Consider the following 25,964-nt stretch of genomic DNA (forward strand, 5'->3'; position numbering starts at 1 on the left):
CACGCACCATATGGTGGATTGCGCAGTATGTATGTAGATGTAGATGTTTCCCGGACACTGGCATGAAGCCACAGTTGTACCCATACTGAAGCCCAATAAGGACAGAAACCTTCTTTCTAGCTACTGTCTCATTTCTCTCTCCAGCTGTGTTTTCAACATGACGGAATGTACTATTATTGTCTGGCTGGTACGGTGGCTCGAGTCTCGCAATTTACTGACGAATGCACAGTGTGGATTCGAGCGCGGCATTCTGCAGTTTGACACAAACATTCAATTGGGAATTTAAAATCTTCCAGTAAAAGAAAACAACTTGTCAGAGGCTACATATCGCTTCACGTCTTCGAACCCTTACGACACTTCAGGAGCTCCGACAGGCACTAGTGCAAGAATGGGAGGCTATACCCCACCAGCTGCTCGACTACCTGATCCAGAGTATGCCAACCCGTTGTGCGGCCTGTGTACGTGTGCACGGTGATCATACCCCATATTGATGTCGGGCTACATGTGCAGGAAACAGTGGCGTTTTGTAGCACATGTTTTGGGATGGTTTTCTCAACTTATCACCAATACCATGGACTTACAGATCTGTGCTGTGTGTGTTCCCTACGTGCCTATGCTATTAGCACCAGTTTTGTGTAGTGTCATGTTGTGTGGCACAACATTTTGCATTTATCCTTAATCTATGAGCACGAGTGTATTTTACTGCAGGCCTTAGTGATGGTTAAGATAGCTTCCAATCCAGCAAACTGAATCGTCTTTCCTGTCCTGGCCAGCCTACCAGCTTGTTCACTGCCGGGTTTCCCGAGTGACCGGGGACACCACAGCAGGTTTACCCTGTTGTTTCCCCATAGCCTCACAAGGTTACATGGCATTCTGCAACAATCTTTGACCCTGTTGCAGACGGTGGTGAAAACTTCAGAGTTGCTCGGATGTCCGAACGAATGTAGATGCCACAATTTTTGTAGAAAAGATGTAGATTTTCCTCCACACAAGCCAGGAGCAAATATTTCCACCTGGACTCCTGTGGCCAGCTTCTCTAGAGAAACTGCTCTCTCTAGTCTAGGCTGTACCCGTTTATCCCAGCCCCGGCACCCGAGTCTGCTTTCCATCTATCAATAAATCAGAGGTTTTCCGTACAGTACCGTGGTTCATTATTCTACTACACACTACTTTTGAGTGTTACTTAGAAAGATTTACTGAAGCAGCTGGAAGTTACTGTACAGTCATCCAACATTTCCTCGACCATACCCTATTTCTCACTACCACTATTTTATGAGAGATTCTGGATATCCTAAAGGTTTTCAGTTTTTAGCCTGTGTGCCAGTGCTGTTGCCTCCACTGTAACGATGGCGTAACAGGGACATGTCCGACCGGCACGGTGTCCGTCCCAGCAGTGGGTGTGCTGTGAATTCCACCTGTTACAGATGAGGAGGCCAGTCTCTGCATCTTCCCAAAATCCTTAGCAGGCACCTTTTGTTCTACTGTATTCCACCATACTATAGCCCCGTGAATTAACATAGGACACATTACAGATTTCAATATGTAGTACATGCTCCTGGTCTTTAGAAACCTGTTTTTACCACTTCCCAAAGAATTTAGACATTAAATGGACAACAGAAGATGATACTGAAGGATTTTACATGGACCAGCAACATTAATCCTCAAGCAGGTGCACCTATGTATAAAGTGTGTCAACTGCATATAAATTTTCTTTCCCATTCCTTTCTTGTTTTACATTTGTGAGCCCAAAGTTATTCCGTCAGAATTCCAAGTCAGCAGTGGTAACATAAAATAAACAGTGAGATAGGTGAGAGAAAAAAAAAAATTGCAATCTGTGCAAGAAAATAACCTAGATTACAAGCTAGCAGCGCAACTCCATAATGGTGCAGTTGTCTACAAGATAATTAGCAATCTAGTAAGTGGTTGGCTGGGATCTGATGCAACTGCACTGTTTAATGCTTCGAGTGGATCAGTGAGTGGTAGAACTTGCACATGCCAACAGAGTGATATAGTAAAAGTTTATTTTGTTTGTTTGTTGTTGTTGTAATTGTGATCTTCAGTCCAAAGATCAGTTAGATGCAGCTCTCCTCCATGTTACTCTATCCTGTGCAAGCCTCCATCTCTGAATAACTACTGCAACCTACATACTTTTGAATCTGTTTACCGTATTTATCTCTGTTTCCCTCTACGATTTTTAACCTCTGCACTTCCCTCCAGTACTAAACTGGTAATCCCTTGATGCCTCAGAACATGTCCTACCAACTGGTCCCTTCTTCTAGACAAGTTGTGCCACAAACTCCTCTTCTCCCCAATTCTATTCAATACCTCCTCATTAGTTATGTGATCTACCCATCTAATCTTCAGCATTCCTCTTGTCCAAACTATTTATCGTCCGTGTTTCACTTCCATACATGGCTACACTCCATACAAATACTTTCAGAAACGACTTCCTGACACTTAAATCTATACTCGATGTTAACAAATTTCTCTTCTTCAGAAACACATTCCTCGCCATTGCCAGTCTACATTTTATATCCTCTCTACTTCGACCCTCATCAGTTATTTTGCTTCCCAAACAGTAAAAATAATTTTCTACTTTAAGTGTGTCATTTCCTAATCTAATTCCCTCGGAATCACCAGATTTAAATGACTACGTTCCATTATCCTCATTTTGTTTTTGTTGATGTTCATCTTATATCCTCCTTTCCAGATACTGTCCGGCCCATTCAACTGTTCTTCCACGTCCTTTGCTGTCTCTGAAAGAATTACAATGTCACTGGCAAATCTTTAAGTTTTTATTTCTACTCCCTCAACTTTAATTCCTACTCCAAATTTTTCCTTTACTGCTTGCTCAATGTACAGACCGAATAGCATTGGGGATAGGTTACAACCCTGTCTCACTCCCTTCTCAACCACTGATTCCGTTTCGTACCCCTCGACTCTGATGACTGTCAGCTGGTTTCTGTACAAATTGTAAATAGCCTTTCGCTCCCTGTATTTTACCCTTGACAACTTTAGAATTTGAAAGAGAGTATTCCAGTTAACATTGTCAAAAGTTTTCTCTCAGTCTACAAATGCTAGAAACGTAGGTTTGCCTTTCCTTAATCTTTCTTCTAAGATAAGTCGTAAGGTCAGTATTGCCTCACGTGTTTCAAAATTTCCACGGAATCCAAACTGATCATCCCCGAGGTCGGCTTCTACCAGTTTTTCCATTCGTCTGTAAATAATTCGCGTTAGTATTTTGCAGCTGTGGCTTATTAAACTGATAGTTCGGTAATTTCCACATCTGACAACACCTGCTTTCTTTGGGATTGGAATTATTATATTCTTCTTGAAATCTGAGGGTATTCCACCTGTCTGATACATCTTGCTCACCAGATGGTAGAATTTTGTTGGGGCTGGTTCTCCCAAGGCTATCAGTAGTTCTAATGGAATGTTGTCTACTCCCGGGGCCTTGTTTCGACTCAGGTCTTTCAGTGCTCTGTCAAACTCTTCATGCAGTATCGTACCTCCCATTTCATCTTCATCTACATCCTCTTCCATTTCCATAATATTGTCCTCCATTACATCGCCCTTGTATACACCCCCTATATACTCCCTCCACCTTTCTGCTTTCCCTTCTTTGCTTATAACTGGGTTTCCATCTGAGCTCTTGATATTCACACAAGTGCCTCTCTTTTCTCCAAATCTCTTTAATTTTCTTATAGGCAGTATCTATCTCGCCCCTAGTGAGATAAGCCTCTACATCCTTACATTTGTCCTCTAGCCATGCCTGCTTAGCCATTTTGCACTTCCTGTCGATCTCATTTTTGAGACGTTTGTATTCCTTTTTGCCTGCTTCATTTACTGCATTTTTATAATTTCTCCTTTCATCAATTAAATTCAATATTTCTTCTGTTACCCAAGGATTTCTGCTAGCCGTCGTCTTTTTACCTACTTGATCCTCTGCTGCGTTCACTATTTCATTTCTCAGAGCTACCCATTTGTCGTCTACTGTATATCTATCCCCCATTCCTGTCAATTGTTCCCTTATGCTGTCCCTGAAACTCTGTACAACCTCTGGTTCTTTCAGTTTATCAAGGTCCCATCTCCTTAAATTCCCAACTTTTTGCAGTTTCTTCAGTTTTAATCCACAGTTCATAACCAATAGATTGTGGTCAGAGTCCACATCGGCCCCTGGAAATGTCCTACAATTTAAAACCTGGTTCCTGAATCTCTGTCTTACAATTATATGATGTATAAGTATGGATGTACATGTAGATATTTTATTATTGATAAATTAAACTAAGACTAAAGTGTGATTTGGCGATACATTTTTACCTCTGTAACATAAAGGTAGCTATTCTCTACACGTATATGAAGAACGCCATGCACCCACACTCGTTACAAAAATATGGCGCATCTGCTATAGGATTAATGTGACCACTGCCCATATTCAATAAAATAAAAAAAAATGGTGTGTGACGAGGGCCTCCCATCGGGTAGACCGCTCGCCTGGTGCAAGTCTTTCGATTTGACGGAACTTCGGCGACTTGCGAGTCGATGGGGATAAAATAATGATGATTAGGATAACACAACACCCAGTCCCTGAGCGGAGAAAATCTCCGACCCAGCCGGGAATCAAACCCAGGCCCTTAGGATTGACAGTCCGTCGCGCTGGCCACTTAGCTACCGGGGCAGAACCCATACTCAATGTCGGCGTGCAACAATACTCACAGATGGCAGATGACAGCGCTAGCAGTGGAGGGTATATGAAGTGTGTCGGGGGATGTGGAAAACAGTGCAGTAGTTGTCATAATGTGGAAACGGAACAGTTAGTCTGACACTGAAGAGAGAATGACCATTCGGTTTCAGGCCAAGATTGGAAGCATTTTTGAAATAGCTAAGTTTGCAATCTGGTTCCATGCCACCATGGTTAAAGTGTATTGTGCATGGCAAAATGGCACTTCCCAAAACCGGCATTTGATAACTGTGGTGCACCACAGACCACACGAATGAATAACGGCTGCGGGGATATGTACAAGTGAAACGATGTGCAACCGTTGAGCAACTAACCACCCAGGTGCACAAAGGGGCTACAGACAGTATTTCCTCAATGATTGTTCAGCGAACATTGCTGCACCTGAGTTGACTTCTGTTCATTGGTGATGAAGGCTGGAAATTCCACACCAATACCGTAATTGGATGTCCAATGAGAGGTGACAGGTGCCTCTTCAGATGAATCGCATTTTATGCTCCACTGGACATGGCATTGGGGTGTACGGCCCTCAGTAATCAGAAGGGTCCAGGCCAGAGGAAGGAGTGCTCTCTGGGTATGTTTTCAAGGCATTCCTTGGGTGATCTTGTCATTGTGGAAAGGACAATAGACAAACACAAGTACATTTCTATCACTGGGAACAATGTCTATCTGTACATGCAGTTTGTTTTTTCTCTGGCACAATGGCATCTACCAGCAGGACAATGCAACATGTCACACAGCTTATTGCACTGCAAATGTGTGGTTCAAAGAGCACCAGGTGAGTTTATCATATCCACCTGCTCACCCAACACTCACGATTTAAATACGGGGGAGCACCTCGATTGGGCCGTTTGAGCCGTGGAACCTCAACCGAGAAAGCTCGCACAGCTGGCTACGGCACTGGGGTCGGCATAACTCACACCCCCCTCAGTACATTGCACAACCTCACAGACCCTTCCTACAAGTCAGTGCTGCAGGAGGTGGTTATTCAGGCTTCCAACAGGCCGTCACAATAACGCGACCGGACCATTTATGTCTGTGATTAGACACTGAATATCCATCCGGTTTGTCTATATAACTGACAGTTACTCTGTGACTAGTCCATAAGTATATAGTAATAGAGACAATGTAAAAATAGTTCTGCATTCAAACTTTGGAGGACCAAATCTTATCTCAAGAACTTAAATGCATACTGAATGTATGCTACTCTGTCACATTGTTTATGTAATTTTGATCAGTTTGCTTCAATGTCAGGTAAACTGCAGTAACTGATTGTTAAAGGTAGCAGTAAGTGGGTAGTTCAAGCCGAGTTCTCTATGAGCACTGGACATGACTGGAAATGGACTTACAGCACAGCACCTATTATCGCAACATAGGCCAACCGAACAACTCAAATTGACCGAACTGCTACTTGGTTGTGTATATGTCCAAATCAGTTCAGAATTACAAATATTCTTCGTGTATTTGGGTAATAAGATGATTATGGCATCATTTGTCTAAGAGGAGCAATATGTGGTGTAATATCACTTTGAGAAAGGGAGATTTTATCCCTTTTTTACCTAACTGACGAATAGTGTTTGTGACATTTGGAAGTGTTTTTATTTGATAAGAGGTGAGTTTGGAAATGACTCCTGTTTGGAAGTTTATTCATATTTGAGGATGTACACAGGTCTGAATGGAAGCAGTAAGTTTGCAAGGTGGGACAACACTAGCACATTTTCCCCACTTTGCAATACCCGCTGGTTAGGTGGTTTATTCTGTGCTGCCACATCTCGGCTCAGATACGCACTATGCACCACAGAGCATCGAGTACTGTGACAATGTGGTGACATCACAGAAGATTGTCTATTATTAGCTTTCAGATTTTGTACCGTCTGTAAGGAGTGAACATCTTACAGATTATGTGTCAAGATCGATTAATGTTCACGTAGTTTATAAGAGGTAATTCCGTGTTGTAAAGGAAAGAGTAACATGCCAGTACCTATGAAGAAGTGCTTTCGTATCTTTAGTAGAGAGCTAGTTCAAGAAAACTTTACAGATTACAACACAGGAAAAGTTGCAGAAATGAGGAAGCCCATAGCACAAAGCAAAAATTTAACACTATTATCCTGAATGTTGAGTGAAGAAGTAATAGTTCAGGATATGTTTATGATGCTTGTAATCCAAACAATGCCTGCATGCACACACACACACACACACACACACACACACACACACACACACGGACACCATAATATAAACATATGGATCATTACAAGATCATTCCAAGGGATGATATGCACTTCAAAGTAAGACAGCAACTGCAGTGACTTCGCGAGAGAAGTATCTGTGCAGGGCCGTATCTGTGCAGATGGCCCTGTCAATCACTGGCCTACACTGGAGCAGCATATTAGCCAAAAAATAAATTAAGGCAAACATAAATAACTGTAATGAGTTTGAAAAACAAATTAACATTTTCTTGTACATTCTTCATCCTTCTGCACTCTTAACTAGTTGCTATATGAAGAATACTATGATTATTTTGAGAACAAATGAAACACATGTACAAGAAGTGTCAGTAAAATTACTGAAGGAAAGTAGAAATAGTTTTATGCCATTGCCTTCCAACATACGCTGCATGATAAGGAGAACATCTACAGTTACAGTCTACACAGAAGAGTGAGGTAAGCAGAATAATGAACGATTTCCACCAACTGAGATATGCAAACTATAAATTTCGAAATCTGCCAGGACCACTACACAACACTGGCTTAGCCATACACATTCACATCCTGGTAACTCTTGTTGCAAATATGCATTTTTTTCTGCTGTCTTTGCCAAGATCCTTACACTTCAAACCAAGCTACATGAACCAAAATGACAGTAACCTTAAGTTCTACCAGGTGTACAAGTACGAAATGCAGATTTTTGTTTGGTCTAAAATACATATTAAATTCAGAAGACTGATAAATAGTGCTCTATTCAAAGTGTGCTCTGTCGTTTGTTATACATTTTTCCCATCTTTTGGGCAACTTGTGAATAACCCAGCAGCAAAAATTTTCCCATTTTGCTGCAAACCAGTCATCGAGCCATTTTTCCAAATCTTGATATGAACCAAAGCTCTGCTCAGCAAGTGCGTGGCCCGACGATGCAAAAAAGTCTTATTCAGAAGGTGCCAAGTCTGGTGAGTAAGACATAAGCCGCATGGCGTAGAATTTTCCAGTCCAATGTTTCCGACGTGTCACAAACCCTTTTTGCCGTATGTGAAGGAGCACTGTCACAAAGAAAAATGACTGTTGCCTCTTCAGGTTCTGTGGCCTTTTTTCAAGCAGTGAACGGTTCAGATCAGTCACCTGTTGTTGGTAACGTTTAGTATTAATTGTTCACCAGGCTTTAACAGCTCATAATAGACCACGCCCCTCTGGTGCTACGACACACGAAGCATCGTCTTTCTGCCAAAGCGATTCGGTTCCTGTGGTCGATGTGGACGGTGTGGTCCTTTCACAATTTTTTGTGCTTGGGATTCTCATCGTAAACCCACTTTTCAACCCCTGAAGTATACAATGCCAAAATGACTTCCTTTTGTACTGCGCGATCAAAATCACTCAAGTTTTTGTGCTTTTCTATTTGCCTGTCGTTCAATCCATCTCTCGTACAAAATGGCAGAGTGTCAAATCTTTAATTGCATTGGTGCAGCATCTGTTGTCTGAAATTCACATTTAATATTTGTATTCTATGATGGATTGCTGTACTATTTTGAAACTCTTTGCCTTTGTAGAAAGGTTGCACTTTATCAAGATCCTACTGAAGACCTGAAATCTGGATCCTGCTTTAATTAGGACGGATCCCATGTGTTTTTCCACATTATATCCCCACCAATTATTACAATCAGTTATTTGTATGACTTTACTCTTACTGATGTTCTTTGCTGGATTGATAATTTTTATTTGCAGCTCTATATATAAAATGAGACCAAAATGTTATGCAGCAGTAACAACAGAAAGACAAAGCAGTTACAGAACACGTAACAGACAGAAAAGAAAAGCCGTAAGTTAGAGGTCATCAGGTAACTTTCAAATGAGAACTCACCTCATCTGCAAAATGCGGAGAATCCAAGTCGTTGACAGAACCGTTGTCAGTGTCACAATCCTGCAACAAACAATGTCTAAATACATCTAACAACAACCAAAATTTCAGGTGCTTCAAGAGAAACACACACTAGGTGAGACAGCAGATTGAAACAACTTAAGTGTTATGTATGGAGTGAAAATTTTAAGTGGGTTCAATATTATTCTTTCAATGGAAGCCGAGTTCTGCACCTTGGATGCATTTATGTTTAATTTTCTTCTGGCAAAGAACTGTAATTAAATTATGTGTCAAAATTCTGGTGAAACGTTAGTCTGACCTCACTTTTCCAGCGGTATGCTGGCCAGTATGTGTCACCACGATTTTGCTTTCTAGGAGTGTTTATCTTCAGCTCTACACGCAATAAATAAATGCAAACCATTTGTCGATTTAGCACACTGTTAGAAGAGTTATACTACTTCCCTCAGACAAGAACGGAAATGGTATCAAAATATAGCCATAAAAATCGGTTGACATAAGCGTAGTAAATACAGTTTGCATTTTTGATGACATTTTAAATCAAAGATGCATGTTACTTAGTTCAAAGTATGCACAGATCAACAGTTAAGAGGTTTCAGTGTAAATTATCACGATATTCACACACAACTACAACAAGTAACGTCCCACCACCCAAAAGACACAAGTAGGGAAGATGCCGAAAAAGATGAAAATTTGCAATAGTCCACAAATAGGCAGATAAAATTCTCATTTTGTTTTACTATTCCATTCGAGCAACTTCTCGAGTTAGTGTCAGAGACAGATTCAGTCGGCAAAAGTCCACATCACAACAGGTGCTGCACAAAGCTACTGACACCGTACGGAAAGCCGAGTGGGACATCGAAGTACTCTGATCTCCTCTCTGCCTCCATTTAGGTAATACAAATCACGGCTGCTTATTCTGCTCGGTGTCTGTTCTTTCACGTCCGAAGGACAGACATCGGGCGTTTATATAATCGATTTGCCTCTACGGGCCACGAATCCACCACCTTCAATGGGGAAGCATAATTCCGTTCGACCTCGGTAGGAATCTCAAACTAGTGAGTGTGGAGGACACTGAAGAGGACTGTGGATAAGTGGCATCCTGTGGAAACGTGGGTCGGCACCGAGGTGTGCCGAGACAGTGCACACAATTCTGATAGACACCGTGTCTGGATGCGACTACCTAGTAAGCAGGAGATATAGCGGCCAAGAGACAGTCTGGTACACACGTTCACTCGTCGCCACCACTTTCACGTAAAGTATTGGTGCAGCTGACAATAATTCCTGCCCTTTCCTTTCTCCCCCCTCCACCTTAATTTACATAATGTGTATTACAGGTGTGGATTCCTTGTGATGTCTGTTCTTTCGGACATGTCCAAAAGAACAGACACCGTGCAATTGTAAGGTTTCATTACAGAAACTTTGACATTAACTTACGAACTACTGTTCCCCTCGATGGCGTATTTTCACCCACACACTAATTTTTTTCTTTCCAATGACGTTACCAACTTCTCTGAGCTGTGCCAGCTTTTCAGCTATTGATATTCGTTCAGAGATGCTAACTTTTCGGCGCCTGTGGGTGTGTCGCGAGGCACGTCGAGATCAGAGGAAGTGACAGCAGAGAGCGATGGGGTTAACAGAGTCCTCAGGGCCACGTGAAAGGGCCAAACGAAGCTGCGGCCGAGGCGTACACCGTGGAGGCGTACGTGAACAGACCGCAAGTAGAGGTGGTAAAAGGAAGGACTCCAGTTCGGAGAGAAGGGACCGCAGGCGAATCGCAATCGTTAGGCCCAATCTGGGCCGCCGAAGCGGGAGACTGACTGCCGCGGGCGGGAAAAGGAGACGGTAATTTGGATGCTCGGGGGAACTATGAACCCCGAGAAAATGTAACGCTGAAGGCACTGCCGAAATATAAACCACACTCCCAAAGTCAATTCGGGATTGGAAAAGGGCTCTGTAGAGCTGCAGCGGTGTACAGCAATCTGCACCCCAATTGGTGTTGCTCAGGTAACGGAGGGCACTGAGGTGCTGCCAGCATTTCTGCTTAGGCTGACGAAGGTGAGGTAGCGAAGTCAATCGAGTGTCAAAAACCAGTCCTAGGAATCAATATGTCTACACTACAGTGAGTGGATCATCACTAAGGTAAAGTGTGGGTTTTGGGTGAACGTAACAACACCGACAGAAGTGCACGACACACGACTTTGCGGCTGAAAACTGGAAGCCGTGGGTTAGAGCCCATGACTGCACCTTGTGGATGGCTCCATGCAGGCAGGTCAGCAGCACCAGTACTGGAGCAGCAGTACGAAATGCAGAAGTCGTCTGCGTAGAGCGAAGGTGAGACGGAGGGCCCGACAGCTGCTGCTAGACCGTTAATGGCTCCTAAAAACAGAGAGGCACTCAATACAGAGCCCTGCAGGACTCCATTCTCCTGGCTATGGATGGAACTATGGGAGTCACCAACTTGGACTCGGAAAGTACGGTGCGACAGTAAGTTTTGGATAAAAATCTGGAGCGGTCCCCGGAGACCCCACTCGTACAATGTGGCAAGGATACGATGTCACCAAGTCCTGTCGTATGCTTTATGTAAGTCAAAAAGGACGGAAATCGGGTGTTGCCGTCTGGAAACGGCTGTAAGGATGGCAGACTCGATGGACACAAGATTATCAGTGGTAGAGCGACCCTGGCGGAAACCGCCCTGACACGGAGCCAGCAGGCAACGTGACTCCAGGACCCGACCCAACTGCCGACATACCGTATGTTCCAGTAGCTTACAAAGAACGTCGGTGAGGCTGGTGGGCCGATAGCCATCCACATCGAGCAGGTTTTTACTGAGTTTGAGCACCAGATTGATATAACTTTCCCGCCATTGCGATGGAAAGACGCCATCACAGATCCGGTTGAAGATGACGAGAAGGTGTCACTTGTAGTCAGATGAAAGATGTTTAATCATCTGGCTGTGGATGCGATCAGGCCCACGAGCTGTGTTGGGGCAATGTGCAAGGGCATTGAGGAGCTCCCACTCTGTAAATGGGGCGTTATAGGATTCACTGCAGTGTGTAGTGAATGAGAGGATGTTTCCTTCCAGTCGTCGTTTGAGTGTGCGAAAGGCCGAGGCATAATTCTCCGACGCAGAGGTTAAAATGGCTCTGAACACTATGGGACTTAACTTCTAAGGTCATCAGTCCCCTAGAACTTAGAACTACTTAAACCTAACTAATCTAAGGACATCACACACATCCATGCCCGAGGCAGGATTCAAACCTGCGATCGTAGCGGTCGCGCTGTTCCAGACTGGAGCGCCTAGAACCCCTCGGCCGGCTTAATTTATGTATATTTTAATACATATATTATATAAATACATATAATATATAAAATGGTAACCCTGTTATCAAAAATCTCAATATGTACTTCAAATCTTTACCAATTACTGTAATAAATGTTTAGATGCACAAACTAATATATGTCCATTTCCTCCAACCCCTGTGTCCATCTCCTGTCTCCACAGCCTCTCTCACCTCAAGCCTTGTTTGTTATTGCAAATCTAGATTCTGTAGTAGTATTTAAACCATAAATACAACTTTCCCGTTTGCTAACAGTGTTTCACTGTGTGTGTGTGTGTGTGTGTGTGTGTGTGTGTGTGTGTGTGTGTGAGAGAGAGAGAGAGAGAGAGAGAGAGAGAGAGAGAGAACAAGTGACTTTCATTTCACAAAATGTTGAAAGTTATCTTTGCCTGACAGCGACCTTTACTGAACGGTAGTCCAGTGGCGGCTAGCATGCTGAGAATAGTTGTAGCTCTGAAATGAGAGCACAAAGAAGATAATGTGACCTGTTGTTGAAATATGACAGGTGACCACTGCTGCTTTCACAGTAATTAAAAAATGACATTAGTGAGAATCTCATTCTAACTGCACCCCTTTTAAAATAAAAATTATTCTTTGAATACAGTTTGCCGTAAAATTAACCTCTTACTGCAATACATCACTATTCTTTTCCAATACCTGTTGCTGCTAGATAATTACAAGTTCAAACTAATTCAGATTGGTTATATCAATTAATATTTGGGATTTATTGTTAGCAAATTTCTAAATTTTGCATTTATTCCGTACTGTTAGCCATACTGTACCAACATTGCAGTAACAGTGAAGTTTAATGGTACTGCATACACAAACACACACTTTATGAAACTGAATGCTACTAAGAAAAAGTGTAAGGGAACTAATCTATTTAAGCCTGTTTCATCTGAGGCATGTATCCACTACTGTGTAACTTCCACAATCAACTTGTGCAACCATTTCCTGAAGTATTCACATTAAAACAAAAGCTTGCACAGGTTATGTTGCAGGAACTTGTTGGAAGTAATTGCAGAAGTGTTTTACTTAGTTGAATCACGGGTAGACAAGAGCAAGGATACTGTATCATGCTTAAGAACAGCAACACTGTTCGTGCAAAACAAATCTTGATGAAAAAGATTTCAGCAAATAAGGAAATGTCTGGGTGAAGAAACAGATACAGAGGGATACATATTTAAATTCTCAAGAAACAATATCGACAAACTAAAACTGGTGAGCGTTGCTCAGACTAAAACCTTTCTGAGAATGTCTTACACAAATTTTGAATGCCTCTTCTCTATTTTACAATTAAATAATTGGAAACAGGACACAAAAATGCAACAACCTACTGTATACCATCAATTGATCACCTTTCACTTCTCCACTTTTCGCAAACAGTACTAATTTCTTTTATTACAAACACAAATGCATTATGTCTGCGGTAACATTAAAAAACTCAGCTAAAATTTTAAGACACCCGTACTGCTATTCTGCTGCTTCTTGTAAAAAAAAAGTAATCAGCAGTGGCAAAGTCACTTCTCACTTCACTGGCTGAACTGGCCGTTATGTATGCTTCAGGGTTTCAATATTACATTCATTTTGGCCCATCCAACTTTATGCTTTTCTCCTTTTTGACACAGAGATGTTCAAACTGATACTGAACTCTCAAATCTTCTGGAAGTGTGAGGAAACTTCCAGCAACTGACAGGTACTTGCAGCAAGAAAACACTTCCACTAACTTGCAGAAGTTACTTCTGGGAGTCTTGCTGGAGGGGGGTACTTCAACATCAAAAAATTTGCAGAAGCAGCTTTTCTACAATTACCTTGTGGAAGTTTACTTGAAAGAGGTCACTTGCCTCTACAATGTGTTCCTGACAGATCTCTCTCTGGGGTAGTATTCTGATCTGCCACCAGTCAGTTTAACGACCTCACATTCAAAATGCATCATAAAAGGTAGTTCTGAGTTTTAAACTTTTAGTATATTGCCCTACCCCACCCTCCCTCTCTTGTACTTGGCTACGATTGAATCCACCGATGACCATACACAAAGTGGACCACTGGTATTAAAATGCAAGTTTTTACATTAGATGCCTGTAAATATTTAGCAAAATTTGCTGTACCACATAAAGTTAGAAGAATATTACAGTGAGCAGAATTTACGAAAATAAATAAATTGACTTTAATGAAATAAAAAATTTCAATGAGTAACAAACACAAAAGTACTTACAATTTCCTCTTTGATTATTATCTGTGCTGATTCATGATCATTCTGAAACGTAGAAACCTGTGAACAAAACAAATGAGTACATTAGCCTCCTCCTACAGAATTACAGCTGCTTTAACTGAAATGTAAGCAAATGCTAGAGTGTGATAATGGTCCCCATCCCCTGAAATATCTGTTGTGATGAAAGCCTGATCTGTGGTGTAGAGTGTTTGGGTTAAGTTAGCACGTAATAAGTTAGTTATGAGTTGGTGAAGCTACTGAATGTGAATGCCAAATAAAGGTTGTCAGGCTAAAGTCTAGATCAGAGACAGCACTGGTCACAACGGTCTTTCCCTACTGCTCATAGGTTGGCAATATGTCAGCTGCATGTACCCAATGGGATGATAGTTTCACATAACCAACGAGAGGTGAGAAAAGATAATATATTTGTACGAGCTGCTTTGAAATTTATAATCTCGGTTGTTTCTTCCAAGTACGTCACAATGTCTGAAGCGGTTGTTAGGATGGGACCTGGGAGCACAGATTCTTTTTCCGTAGTGGATTTCACATCACTATTGACTTGACAATATCGCAATACTCCTCCATACCTTGCTTGGAAAAATGTAGTCTGCCCATTGCCCTATCAGTGGTGGTACAGAGACAGCAGCTAACACAACTCCTTTACTTCCCCCGCCCCCCCCCCCCCCCCCAATACGACACTGCGAGTGTTGAGAATACTGCTGCATGCAGTAGGTACCAAGATAAATTGACATAACCTGTATTAGATAATTGGTAAGTCCCGAAGTGTACGAGGGTCACTCCAAAAGAAATGCACACTATTTTTTTTTTAATCCATCTTTTACTCTACATGTTTGAAAGTTTTACAGTGTGTAGATACATCCTTTAGGAACAATATTTTCATTTTCCACATAATTTCCATCCCTCTCAACTGCCTTACATCATCTCGGAACCAGCGCCTGCATACCCGCACGGTAAAATTCTGGACCAACCTGTTGGAGGCACTGTTTGGCGGAGTGCACAAGGGAGTCATCATCTTCAAACCTCGTTCCACGAAGAGAGTCTTTCAGTTTCCCAAAGAGATAATAGTCACACAGAGCCAGGTCAGAACTGTAGGGCGGGTGTTTCCGTGTTGTCCATCCGAGTTTTGTGATCACTTCCACGATTTTTTGACTGACACGTAGCCGTGCATAGTCGTGCAACAGCAAAACATCCTGCTTTTGCTGATGTGGTCAAACGCGACTCGATCGAGCTTTAAGTTTCTTAGCTGTCGTCACATATGCATCAGAATTTATGGTGGTTCCACTCGGTACGATGTCCACAAGCAAGAGTCCATCGGAATGGAAAAACACCATAGCCGTAACTTTTCCAGCAGAAGGAGTGGTTTTGAATTTTTTTTTTTCTCGGGTGAATTTGCATGATGCCACTCCACTGATTGCCTCTTCATCTCTGGTGAAAAATGATGGAGCCAAGTTTCATCACCTGTCACAATTCTTCTAAGAAATTCATCTCCACCAGTCTCGTACTGTTCCAAAAGTTCGCTGCATACTGTTTTTCTTGTTTCTTTGTGAGCCACTGTCAACATCCTGGGAACCCATCTGGCAGGAACCTTTTTTAACGCCAACACTTTCAGTATTCTGCGAACACTTCCTTCCCCCTATCCCAACGTAGCGTGACAATTCGTTCACTGTGATGCGTCTGCCAGCAGCCACCAATTCGTTAACTCCCCGCACATTGCCTGGAGTGTGTGCAGTACGAGGCCTGCCGCTGCGAGGACAATCCTCAATATTGCCGTGCCCGCTTTCATCACGTAACCTGCTTGCCCACCGACTAACTGTACTGCGATCGACAGCAGCATCTCCGTACACCTTTTTCAACCTCTTGTCGATGTTTCCCACTGTCTCGTTTTCACAGCACAGGAATTCTATGACAGCGTGTTGCTTCTGACGAACGTCAAGTGTAGCAGCCATCTTGAAGACGTGCTGTGACGGCGCCACTCACGGGAACAGGTTGAACTAAGTTTGAAAACAAGCGGGAAGGATGTATCTACAAACTGTAAAACTTTCACACATGCAGAATGAAAACTGTATTTTTACAAAAATAGTGTGCATTTCTTTTGGAGTGACCCTTGTACTTTTATGCGTATTATTTACATACATCATATGCAGACAATCGAAAATGGATGTGGGTGATAGTCCACTAAATAACTTCTGCCAAACCAATGTACAATTCACAACTTAATATCTTCCTTACACAGGGTGTTCATTTTATGTAAAGACAACGAAATTACTCGACAACTACAGATCAGATCAAAAAAAATTTTGATATGACGACAGAATACAACATTGTGGATGGGATTTCCAATTAGAAGTTATTGAATATTGTCCTGTACTACCCTCACAGCACAGAGGTGGGTCCATGTGCCACTGAATATTAAAGGGCTATTGAGTAACATGTTGCAAATTATGACTGCGTATCCATTTCTATTCCTCCAATTACAGTGCCTTCTGTGGCAAAATGAAGAAAATGCTTCAGGCCAAACATATGCAGATTTTGCTGCATAAATCTTAATCTGCAATTAAAAAAAACAGGGGTCCCCATTGAAGATTCCAAAACTTCTCCCCCCCACCCACATGCATGGTGGTGGTGGTGGTGGTGGTGGTGGTGGTGGTGGTGGGAATTGTGGTATCAGTGAAAGTCACCCTCCAAGATAAAGAAATTGGAACTGTAACTTTTTTTGATCTAATTTTTAGTTTGAGATATTTCAATGTCTTCAATTAAAATGAACACCCTATATATTACGTACTCAAGTACTGTATCTGGAAGGGACATAGCTTACCTTGGCACCATTTGTATCGGCTGATACACTTGTCAGACCCAAAAGCTCTATCACCTTATCCCCAAATTCCTGAAACAAAATGTCTTATCTTAGTAAAGGCTCAACCCTGACATTGGCTAGTATCTACAAATTGCACACCTTAAAACTGCACACCTTACGTGTGAAAGTTATGATAAATAGTACATTTATTCATTCATCTGAATAATATTTTGATCCCTAAACACACACTTGCAATCATTACTAGCAACACAGGTGTTTTTGCACAGAAAACAAATATTGGAAGAAATAAAATTAACTACAAACTAACACACAGCTACTTTTTCCCAGCACCACACCTTAAGTTGACAGTTACTTCTGAATAATGACATTAATCGGACGCTTATCACTGATTTCAGCTGTATTTTTACGTTTGTCAACAAATGCCTCTCTACTATGAAGAATACAGTTGGCTTCACTTCTTGCATTTTGTCCTCAGTCTAGAAGGAGTTCCACATACTGCAGCTGTCAGCAGTAGTCTACACTGTGCAAACCTCTATGTCTGCATGACTTCTGCAAAGCTACGACCACTTTACACCAGAGAAAACATACAACTTAAGAAAGTTAAAGACAAACTGGACTTCAATACCCCAAGACAGACTGACATACCGCAAACTCACATAAAATAACACGCTTAAAACTTTTTAGTAAATTTCCAATATCTGCTCAACACTTGCTATGTAATATTTTTAACTTTCTGAATTATGACTTGTTACTGAAAACCCATTTTACAAGATATCAGAACATTACCAATATTTCTTAAAGATGTGGAATTGAACTATAAGAACCTCACTGTAAAGCTGTTAACTGTACATTTAATGTCTAAACCTATTCTTCTATAAGAGGTCAATGGTGAATAAAGAATATAACTGAATTGGATGCATTGTCCAACAGGTGCTGCTATCTTCTTATATATAAATATATAGTGAAGTATATACCTTCATGCCAACAAATTTGTAAAATCATAAATACACTTTTAAGTTCCCAATACCACACCCTTGATGACTGGTATTGTTTACTGATAATGAGATTCACATTTTTATATTAGGTGGTCATAGAATTAATTTCAACAAAATTTGTCACAGAGTATTTAGTTGTGAGTGTTACATCACTTTACAGATACCTGAATTTCAGAAAGTAAATAAATAGAACATACAATACAAAAATTACAATGAAAAACACAGTAGTATTTACAGTTTCCTCTTTGATTATTATCTGTGCTGAATCTTGATCATTCTGGCGTGTCGAAATCTGCAAACAACAAAACAAGAGAGTATGGTAAGACTGACTCTACAGATTGGGAGCTTCTTTAACTGAACAAGAATCAATGGCAGGAGTGTGGTATTGGACATCAACCCCTCAAGTCCCGGTTTTGGTGACAGAACGATCTTTAGCATAACTGGTTGTCTAGGTTATGTTGGAAGGCAGCATTTGGTAGCCAGTTGGCGAAGCTGCAGATGTGAATATCACACTAACGTTCTCAGGCTAAAGTGTAGATCGGCACCAGAATCAGCCACAGTAGTGTTTCTTTACTGCTGACAAATTAGCAATCGTCAGCTTCACATACCCAATGGGACAACAATTTCACATAACCAAAGGGAGGCAAGAAAGGAGGCAACTTATTTCTATGAGCAGCATTGGAATCTATATACTTGGTAGCCACGAATACTTGATTGTTTCTTCCGAGTACGTCGTGATTGCTAAGGTGGTTGTCAACGGTGCAATTAGAGCTTAGCTGCTTTTTTCACATACACAGCAGATCTCACATCTGTATTGATGTGAGAATGTGCCACTTTGTCTCTTGTTTGGAAACACATCTGCCCACTGTTCCCTCATTGGCTGTGCAGAGCCAGCTACTGACACACCCCTTCCTTCTTCCCATCACACCTCTCAGCTAATGCTCACAACACTGTTGTGCAGAATACTCACGTACACCACTAACCTGAGCTATAAATTTCACCACTTTACATTGCAAAAACTTTTAAAGTCCTAGGTAAATTCAGCAAACCTATATCAGATATGGAAAAGTCTCTGACAAGTGTTTTGATACAGGTTTTGTACATGTATTGTATGTAAATTATAAAAATTGAAGTGTTCCACTACGTAATTCTTAATGAACCAATCTACAATTCCCAACTTAATATGCTTCTTACATATTACATACAGAAGTTTAAATCCGGAAGGGACATAGCTTACCTTGAGACTATTTGCATCAGCCGATACATTATCGAGACCAAACAGCTCTATCACCTTATCCCCAAATTCCTGAAACAAAATGTCTTTCCTTAGTAACACACACACACACACACACACACACACACACACACAGTTTGTTCTGCATGGAGTATGATCGATGAGGAATGACACTGAGCAAAAGCTCATTGGTGATTTCAGCCTCATTTACATGCTTGTCAACAAACTCCACCTCTACTGTGGAGTAACTAGTTAGCTTTACTCCTTATACTTTGTTCGCAGTCTGCATTTAATGCAGCTCTTCACACTAGCCTGTCATTTGCAAGCCTCTCCATCTCTGCACAACTCCTGTATGCCACACCAATTAGAAGCTGCTTAATGTATTCCAGTCTCAGTCTCCCTCTACAATTTCTACCCCTGCACTTCCTTCCACTATCAAATTAACGATTCCTCAGTATCTCAGAATGTGTCTTAGTGACCAATTGCTTCTTCTGGCCACATTGTGCTGTAATGTTGCTTTCTCCTCAGTTTGATTCATAACCTCTTCATCAATTGAATCGGTCGGTGGAGAAAGGAACTGTGTAACTTTTCCTTACTTTTCAGGAGAGACAAGAAACTTATTGATAAACTATTTGACAGACTGAATTGAAATTTTTGACATTTGTTGCTCGCTAATCATACATACTGTGAACGAAAATAATTTTCATGTCTTCTAAAAATATCTTATGGGGGGAAAAAAAAATATTTGTAACATAGTTCCCTTTCTCCAGTCGACAAGGGACTTTAGTACTTTTCATAAGTATATGTTCAAATTCACGGCCAAACTTTCAGGAAACATTCCTCACACACAAAGAAAGAAAATATGTTATGTGGACATGTGTCCGGAAACGCTTACTTTCCACGTTACAGCTCATTTTATTACTTCTCTTCAAATCACATTAATCATGGAATGGAAACACACAGCAACAGAACGTACCAGTGTGACTTCAAACACTTTGTTACAGGAAATGTTCAAAATGTCCTCCGTTAGCGAGGATACGTGCATCCACCCTCCGTCGCACGGAATCCCTGATGCGCTGATGCAGCCCTGGAGAATGGCGTATTGTATCACAGCCGTCCACAATACGAGCACGAAGAGTCTCTACATTTGGTACCAGGGTTGTGTAGACGAGAACTTTCAAACGCCCGCATAAATGAAAGTCAAGAGTGTTGAGGTCAGGAGAGCGTGGAGGCCACGGAATTGGTCCCCCTCTACCAATCCGTCGGTCACCGAATCTGTTGTTGAGAAGCGTGCAAACACTTCGACTGAAATGTGCAGGAGCTCCATCGTGCATGAACCACATGTTGTGTCGTACTTGTTAAGGCACATGTTCTAGCAGCACAGGTAGAGTATCCCGTATGAATTCATGGCGGTGAATCGAGGAAGTACAGTATATACTGACGAAACTAAAATGAGCTCTAAGATGGAAATTAAGCATTTCCGGACACATGTCGACATAACATCTTTTCTTTATTTGTGTGTGAGGAATGTTTCCTGAAAGTTTGGCCGTACCTTTTTTGTAACACCCTGTAGAATATTTCACAAAGTTACACACAGATCATCTACAGCATGCCTTACGAATCACCGGTGACACAGTGTCTAGATGTGCCTCGGAGGGGGGGGGGGGGGGACATTTATTTTGCATTAACAGTACATGAAATAAAAATATTAGTTACTAATAATACTGAAGCAAGAAACACGTACAGACAGAATCTACGCAAATCTCTGCATGCTGTTCCACCCTGCTACAGGGGAAATTGATTCTTAGTCATCCTGTACGGCAGCAGTTGCATCTCCTGGGAGAGGTGACTTCCTGTGCCACAAGCACTGCTTGCTATTTAGTTTACAGACAGTCTATACCTCCCCAGCATTTCTTGCCCAATTCTCTTATGAGAGTAAACAAATAAGTTCAGTAAGCTCATGTTTATCCAGAGGAGTTATTCTGAGATTATTAACTGAGTGTTTACTTGCACTCAATTGGATTTTATCTAAAATATGTGGCTATAAACAACAGCTGAGAAATGCTCAATTTGTACGTGTGATATCAGTGACTTACGTAGTTTTCTTGGGAAGGGGATTGGATCAGTACATGTAGCACCTTGCTGCTGTCTGTCATTGACAGCACATTTTCAAGCTGTGTAACCATGCTGTCACTTGACGATGAATTAATGAATGACCAGAAAGTTATTGCACTTCTCTCGCCATTTACTGTGTTACTGGTAGGCTGCACGAATCTCTTCCACTCAGGACTTTCTGGCACTCTTAGAGTAGGCTACACAGAGAGGGGTCACTTACCACACATCCACTGTACGTCTTCTGAGGTGGGTGCAAGTACATCTGAAGTTCTATAACATCTAGGTGACTTACATCTGTTACAGAGGGAGCCAACTTAGGCCTCTTCTTACGCTGGGAGAGTTAAGGCTGGGGTAATGCATTTGATACCATCAAGCTGTGAAAGTATTCCAGCCATTGATAGTGGAGACAATGAAATCAGTATTGTAAACATAGTGACAAAGTTATACTTGGGGGCATGCTCTTCAGTGCGGTAGACAACTGAAAGATCCAGCTGTTGAGCTTTTTACGTAACAGTTCATTCAACGGCTGCAAATAAACATTCAGTAATTTGAAAATAGCTCCACTACACAAGCAAAAGGACAGTGAAGTTATTCTGTCTATTCATATATGGGAACTGGACAGAAAATGCTCGGGACGTACGTATGTAAGCAGCACTCGTGGTGTGGGAAGCTGCCTTTCCTCAAAGAAGACTACAGCTGCCAAATGGGCTGAGATATAATCACTTTCCCCATAGGAGTGTAGAACAGTGTGCTGAGGTTCATGTAGATTCTGCCTGCATGCCTTTCTTGTACTTCTATTATTGGTAATTCATACCTGTAGTCTATGAAGCTTTACTACCCTCTGTGGAAAATAAACAATCCCAGGTAGGTCTGCACATTGTGTCACAAGTGATTCCTAAGGCAATCTCTGGAAGTGTTGCTATCATTTTGTCAAGTACCCCATTGTTACTTTTTGTGGTGAAATGTGGTAGAGAGGATGGGGAAGTGCCTGCTCACTCTTCATTTTGCAGACCTAAGGAATGGGGAGGTGCACAACCGCAATCTGGCAACTTACCTTCCCTCAACTTTTCACACTTCTAACATCCACCCCCATCTTCCCAGCCTGATACACCCCCAGAACACAATTTACCCCTCAATATCGTCTTACTGCACTCCGATGTGGTACAAAAATTTTGTTCTTAACCCGCATTATTTAAGAATATACATTAATTTTAAGGTGTTAAACCACTGTTTTTAATAAGCTGCAATTTTTCCAACCCCTGTGATGCTGAAACTATTAGCCCCAGAGAAAAATGAATGGGACCTTTCACATAGGAAATTTAATGTAGTTTTCCCTTGTTGTGGGAACCATTTTCAGCAGAAGCCATATTTTTTGAGACTCAAGAAAAATCTAAATCATTAGCTTTAAATGACCCACACCAATTCTCACACCCCATTACTCAGGTTTTTTGTACATTATTCGTAGAACCCCCCCCCCCCCCCCCCCCCCCCCCCCCCCGCCCCTCCACTGTAACTGTACACATTCTTTCCCCTTATCTTCGTTCACTGACTGAACTGCAGCTGCAGTGTAGTGTAAACCTGCACTTTATATGTACTTCACTTCTGTTGTCATCAGTTATTTGCTGCCCGAATAGCAAAACTCTTCTATTTTCAGTGTAGCATTACCCGATCTAATTGTTTCAGCATTGCGCGATTTAATTCAACAGGTTTTATAAAATTTCAGTAGTGTTTCTTTCTGTGTTTGGTTTCTCAGGCACCCATTTATTGTTCCACATATATTTGAGAATTCTGCCCGCTTCTTTGTATCAATGCACATGTAACATTTCACACCTTATATAGCAAAATATAAGAGCAAGTAAAATATTTTACCGACAACAATTGCACCCTGTTGGGGTCTTTTCACTTGAATGCCATTGCTTTTCACTTTCCTGTTGATATTTTTGGGTTTTATTCTTTACATACGGGGTGTTCAAGAAGACTCTCAGCAGTGCCGTATGATTGTTAGCCACGTGTGCCGTATGCCACAGTGAACGTACCGAAATGAAACTCAGTGAAATAGAAGTTATTAATTTATTGAATATTCATTTCTACTTACAAATTTTGACATCAAATGTTGAAAGTGTCCTTGTTGTTGAACACACAATTCAATTTGTCTGATCATGTTTCCAAACACAAGCAGTAACATTTCTTCTGTAACAGAAGCAGTGGAAGTGGATATTGCAGTTTTCAGTCCATCGGGATTCTGGACGGTTTTTGTAGCAGTTTCTTTTGCTGCACCCCAGAAGGAAAAGTCAGGTGGTGCTAGGTCAGGCAATCATTGACGCCAAAGTCCCTGTGAAATTATGCGATCACCAGAAACATCAGCAATCAGTGACACTGAAAATGCGAGCTGTATGGGTGGTTGCATCATCTTGTTGAAAGTAACTGTTCAGTATTTCACTTAATCAAGTTCTCCTATAAATGGGTACAGAATATCACTGCACTATCGTGGTGTGTGTATTGTTCTGTTGAAAAATATGGAACCCACAATACGATGTCTAGAAATTGCAATCCAAACTCCTATTTTCACAGAATGAAATGGTTCCTCATCAATACACAATGGATTTGCAGTACTCCACATACGAGAATTTTCCTAGTTCATGTACCCGGATAAATTAAACCACACCTCATCAGTGAAAAACATTTCATTAAGAATATCCCTGCCATCTTGTTGAACAAAATTTTTGAACCATTGACAATAATGCCGTCTCTTGCCATGATCAGTATGTTTCAGTTCTTGCACGACTGTCACTTTGTATGGGGAAAGTTCTAATTTTTTCCTTACAGCTGTGTGGGACATTCTGACACTAACATCGATTTCCTCGGCGAGTTTTCTTACTGACTTGTTCGGACTCGTGGACATTTTATCGGAAATACCGAGTAGTTTATCCTAAGACAAAATGCTAGGACGACCACTTCTCGGTGCATCTGTTACTGAAACCGTACTTCAAAATTTGTTAATCAAATCTCGCACAGTATCGCTATGTGGGAGTGCTGTCTCCGGGAAAACTGAATAAAATATTTGACAAACTGAAAGTGTGTATTTACCGCCAGCTTTGAACACTTGTTCGACTAAAAACAAACGTTCCTCAGTGGTTAGAATTTTAACAGTGACAAAAACGAAACAAACAAAGGAACTACACTTAAACATTCCCGTTACGTGTAACGACACACACCAACGATACTACTGATGCTGGCTGAGAAACGAAACAGTGGAATGTTGGGAGAGTCCACTTGAAGGGAAGTAATTCAGGCAGGAGAACAATCATACAGTACATGCGGTTAACAATCGTACAGCACTGCAGAGAGACCTTTTGAACACCCTGTATTTGAGAATTCTGCCCGTTTCTTTGTATCACATGCACATGTAACATCACACCTTATATAGCAAAATATAGGAGCAAACAAGATATTTTACTGACAACAATTGCACGCTGTTGGGGTCTTTTCACATAAATGCCATCGCTTTTCACTTTCCTGGTGATATCTTTGATTCATCAGGTTTCAAAGCACTGGTGATTAAGGAGTATACAACATACAAAGATGAATGATACATGAAGCAACAGATTGTTGTACATTCTACAAATGTTCAGTGTACATGCCCTCTATCACCCTTCACACGTCCAAATGGTAATCCAGGTCTGTCCATATGATCACTAACACATTTCTGTCAATATCCATCACAGGAGCAGTAATGCATTCAGCAATTCTTGCAGCATTAGGTATACATAAACTACGTCCTTAACGTAACTCCACGGGAAGAAATCTGGCCAGTGAATAGAAGCTCCGTCCTCTTGAAAGGTAAGAGTCTAGGAGGTAACAGTCAGTTGTTGCAAGAAACACAACTGCAACATATCCAGGTAGACAAAACCTGTCCCCATCTGGTCAGGGGGGGGGGGGGGGGGGGGGGGGAGGGAGGGGGGGTCCACACACCTCTGTCTCGGATACGGCACATGGCACCGAAGACGTCCACTTTTGGCAAATCCCTTTCCAACTTCGCATGGACCCACAACAATTCAGTATCCCACCCTCTCACATTGTGACGATTCACGTTTCCCGACAGATTGAATATCAGCTCTTTGCTAAATATCAAAAACACTTTTCTTGCACTGTCACCTCCTCATAGAGTGCCGTCTCAGGTCTACCGTCCAGTGTGCCAGGAGGAGGGTTTTCAAACTTTGTGAGCATCTCTTCACGTGTCACAGATTTTTTTTTTTTTTTTTTTTTTTTTTTTTTTTGTGGGGTTTAAGGGCGCTCAACTGCTGAGGTCATTAGTGCCCAGTCACTGGTGTTAGAGCACATGGAATCTAGTAAAACTCAAGGGGATGGGGGGACACCAGAAAGTCCTGACAAAGATGCAGATAAAATAAG

The 25,964-nt window shown here is 41.6% G+C and overlaps 1 protein-coding gene across 1 annotated transcript in view; it reads right to left on the reverse strand.

Moving 5' to 3' along the window:
- The window catches only part of LOC126426412 (uncharacterized), a 163,590-nt gene that overhangs the window by 109,782 nt on the left and 27,844 nt on the right, over window positions 1–25,964 (reverse strand). Inside the window, exons 2-6 of the mRNA XM_050088332.1 lie at window positions 19,443–19,511; window positions 18,441–18,497; window positions 17,211–17,279; window positions 14,378–14,434; window positions 8,807–8,866 (exon numbers count right to left, since the gene is read on the reverse strand). The gene's annotated coding sequence lies outside the window, so the exon portion shown is untranslated. The remainder of the gene's footprint in view (window positions 1–8,806; window positions 8,867–14,377; window positions 14,435–17,210; window positions 17,280–18,440; window positions 18,498–19,442; window positions 19,512–25,964) is intronic.

This window comes from Schistocerca serialis, chromosome 11, assembly GCF_023864345.2.
Source record: "Schistocerca serialis cubense isolate TAMUIC-IGC-003099 chromosome 11, iqSchSeri2.2, whole genome shotgun sequence".
Classification (NCBI taxonomy): domain Eukaryota; kingdom Metazoa; phylum Arthropoda; class Insecta; order Orthoptera; family Acrididae; genus Schistocerca; species Schistocerca serialis.